Genomic DNA, 4341 nt, shown 5'->3' on the forward strand with positions numbered 1-4341 from the left:
GAAACAGTGTCAGACTTTATTTGGGGGGCTCCAAAATCACTGCAGATGCTGATTGTAGCCATGAAATTAAAAGACGCTTACTCCCTGGAAGGAAAGTTATGACTAACCTAGATAGCATATTCAAAAGCAGAGACATTACTTTGCCAACAAAGGTCCGTCTAGTCAAGGCTATGGTTTTTCCAGTGGTCAGGTATGGATGTGAGAGTTGGACTGTGAAGAAAGGTGAGCGCCAAAGAATTGATGCTTTTGAACTGTGGTGTTAGAGAAGACTCTTGAGAGTCCCTTGGACTGCAAGGAGATCCAACCAGTCCATCCTAAAGGAGACCAGTCCTGGGTGTTCATTGGAGGGACTGATGTTGAGGCCGAAACTCCCGTACTTTGGCCACCTCATGCGAAGAGTTGACTCATTGGAAAAGACTCTGATGCTGGGAGGGATTGGGGGCAGGAGGAGAAGGGGACGACAGAGGATGAGATGGCTGGATGGCATCACCAACTCGATGGACATGAGTTTGGGTGAACTCAGGGAGTTGGTGATGGACAGGGAGGCCTGGTGTGCTGCAATTCATGGGATGGCAGAGAGTCAGACATGACTGAGCGACTTAACTGAACTGAACTGAGCCAGAAAAGATTTTGTGTAAATGGAGGTCTGAAGGATGAGGAGGCAGTCAGAGGAGAGGCAGAGACAGGGCTGTTCCAAGGACGGGAGCAACTCGGGGAATAGCTCTAGACAAGAGAAGAGTGGAGGAAAGAAAGCAGAGTCCAGCTCACTGAGGGCCCTCACAGGCCTCTTGAAATGGGAGGGCATTAAATAATTTAAAACATGAATTAAACCTGAGTAGATTTGCATTTTGGAAGTCTCGTCTGCATGCTCCTCTGCATGCAGAAAGGGAAATGAATGGGAGGTGTTTCAGAGCCTGGGAGACTAGTTAGACCAGGCTCATGATGATGGGAGCCTATATCAACATCTTCTCTAGTTATTGACCAATTTTTCACCATTTTACACAGACCTTTGGTTTAGACAAACCTCATCAGATTATCTGTAAACCTTTGGTTTAGAAAAACTCCGCCTCTTCTCTCAAAACTAGCTTTAGCTCCTTAAAATCCAGACAAAGCAGAGTCCTAGACATTTTCTTCCCCAGAGAGAGGATTCAAGCAAGACCAATATAAAGAAAACCCTTCAGCCGATGTAGTGTACATGTTCTGCATATAGAAATGGCATTTCTGTGAGTGTCTGGTTAGGATGGACACGTTCATCTTGTCTTTATGACGACTTGCCAGAGTCATGTTGACCTTATGAAGGGACCTTATGAAGAGATTAACTGCCTTCAGAGATACTGTTCAGTATGAGATACTGGCTTCAGAATTTAATTGCAGATTCCTTCCTGTCATTTTGACAAGATAGTGGTGAAGTGTTTAGAGTTTCTTTGGGCTTCCCTGGTGGCTCAGTGGTAAAGAATCCACCTGCCAATGCAGGAGATGTGAGTGTGATCCCTGGGTCTGGAAGATCCTTGAAGGAGGAAATGGCAATCCATTCCAGAATTCTTGCCTGGAGAATTCCAGGACAGAGGAGGCTGGCAGGCAGCAGTCCATGGGGGGTCGCAAAAGAGTCAGACACCAACTAAATAACAACAACAAATAGTTTCTTTACTAGCAACCGAGATATCAAGCTTTCTCCCTCAAGCCAAGCTGCCATGGATGTCAGTAGGGATCTGTTGGACTGGAACTTATTTGGTAAAATGAGCACTTGAAAAAAGCGTGTTCCAGTACGGCAGAAAGAGTCAAATTTTCCTTTTACCTTTTAAATTCCTACCTGGTTCCATTCAGTTTGCGTTGAACTACCATTTGGCTCAGTTTGTTCCAATTAACACCTCAGGGCAGATTGCCTTTGATCTGAAATTTCTCACCTTTATGATATACACTTTACCATCTCAGTAAGCCAGAGTTTTGTTCCAAAGGTTTCTGTATTGCTGACGGTGTTAAATGAGAGTTTGATGTGTAAGGAAGACAGACGGAAGTGTGGGTCTCCCCGCATGGGGGACGGAAGAGACATGAATCTGGAGACGCTGTGTTCCAGGTCTGCTCGGAGTTTCACACCTGTCTCCTTTGCTAGTATTCTTACCACACAGCTCCTTCCCCTTTCTGCACAAAAGTCCAGGGAGAAATGGATTCCAACCACTCTCTATGGTGGTCGGAACAAAGGAAATATCCTGTCCTTTTGAAGCATATTTGTCTGAAATAGATCTATATTTTCCTCCATTCCTTCCCGCTAGAGTCTCCCTGCCTTCTTCTCTCTTTTCACTTTTCCAGCCAGTGAGATTTGAGGTGGCCAAGTATTTGTGCTTTTGGCCATGTCTGTTCCTTGTTCTGAATTCTGCTGTGTACTTTTCCTACTAGTTAACAACAATGATAATCAAAGATACCATTTTTTAAAGTTTTACTGTGCACAAGTGTTTTTTATATATTCCCTTTTAATCCTCATGTAAAGCTTATGATGGAGCTACTATCCTACTTGTAAAAGAGAAGAAATGAACACTCAGAAAGATTAACTTGCCCTGGATCACACAGCTAGTAGAAGCAGAGCTAGGATTTAAATCTAGTCTGGTTTCAGAGCTCATGCCCTCAGACATGATACGTACTATCTCCCAGGGGCCAGCCCATTTCTCTCTGTGACCCTGAATGAAAGGCATGAGGATTCACACTCACTTGTCAGAGCATCACTTTGATCACATTCCTCTAACCTGGGAGTTCTTACTTGCGTTGACGTTCAAATGTTACGGCCTCTGTGTTCTGCAGGCTACTTTTCCTCTCCTTAGCCTCTGTGACCGTAAGGGGCTATTTCTTCATCTCCTCCTCACACAATGCCCCCTGAGGGTCAGCAGTAAAAGGAGTGCTTTTAGACTCCCTTGGGAGCAAGCAACCAAGCCTTCCTTTGACCTTGCAGAATCAGCTGCCTCTCACTTCTCAGTAGTCCCTCTTCAAATCCATGATACAGTTATACAGATGACAAGGATTCTTGGAGGGAGTGGAGGAACAGAAGTCCTGATATGTAGAACATGGATATTAACCACTGTGGAATCACCTTTTAAGAGGGTATCTTTAAAGCCCATAGTGATTTTTTTTTTTTTTCCAAGCCAAAGGGGAAAAAAAAGCAATTTACACTTTTGGCAGCAATTTTCTGTCTTCTCTATGCTATTATGGGAGATCTTGTGTTTGCTCCCTCACAGATTGGCTCCTTCTCTACTCCTGCTGGAGCCTGCTGAGAAGTAATATATATTCAAGGAGAGGAGGTGGCAATAGGTTCTGCTGCCTTGAAAGCTGTTGTGTAGTGGGAGGAAGTCAGAGAGGGAAGGACCCTTAAACCCGTGTGTTCTGAGGATAAAGTAGCAAGATCAATATTAAATTTTCATTTGCTATCGAGATTTTCTCTGATTTTTTTTTTCTTTTAACTAAAAGGAAAATGGCGTTTTAAATGGTAACAGCCATACTGAGGATTTCTGTAGAATTTTTCATCTCCAGAGCTGGCTCTTATTCAGGCAAAGAGCTCCCGCTGAGATCAGTGTGAATCTGACCATGCTGATTCTGTGATCCGACAAACAGTAGTTCTGAGGAAGCAGGAGCTCAGGGAGAGTCAGCAGACCCACCTTCTGTTCTTGGTAGGGGACAGACTGAGTGACCGTGGGCAAGTCATCTAACCTCTTTGTCTCTGTGTAGCTGGGTTTTATTTTCCTGTAAATACTAGCCCTTCTTTGCCCTACTCTGCCCCCAGTTTTTGGGAATATAGTGTGTGTAGGAATACAGTCATATATCAAATATGAAATGAAAATAATTGCTTATAGCAGATTATAGATTCTATAATTTGGTACGGTTTTTTCCTCTACATTTCTCAATTTTGTTTCTTTAAAAATTTTCTTGGTTCTATATACTAGGTACTCTTTCCCCCCACGCCCTAAAATAACAACTATATGCATGTCCTCAGATCTGGCATTTCTCTTCCTAATTACTTAGTTTGTAGAGATAAGAGGGCACTAAGTCAGTGATAGACTTAGGTATCTTTTATCCTCTGATGGTAAATTTGTGGTTTGGTATTTACATTGTCTTCATTTAAGAAGACCTAGGTGGAAGCCAAAGAAAATGGCTCTGATACTTGGGACATTGAGTGGAACTGTCAGGATTGCCTCTTATCCTCACGTGGGGCTCTAACATCTAAGTTGGTCTTCAGCACAGAGAGTGTCTTTGCTGTCACATTTCCCTCTTATGGAGCCTGAGCTGACTTAGTTTTCCTCTGCTGATGTGACTTGTTCATCCTCTCCTCACCCGGATGAAGGATGAAGCCATGCAAGG

Source organism: Bison bison, unplaced genomic scaffold (assembly GCF_000754665.1).
Source record: "Bison bison bison isolate TAMUID 2011002044 unplaced genomic scaffold, Bison_UMD1.0 scf7180017864531, whole genome shotgun sequence".
Classification (NCBI taxonomy): Eukaryota; Metazoa; Chordata; class Mammalia; order Artiodactyla; family Bovidae; genus Bison; species Bison bison.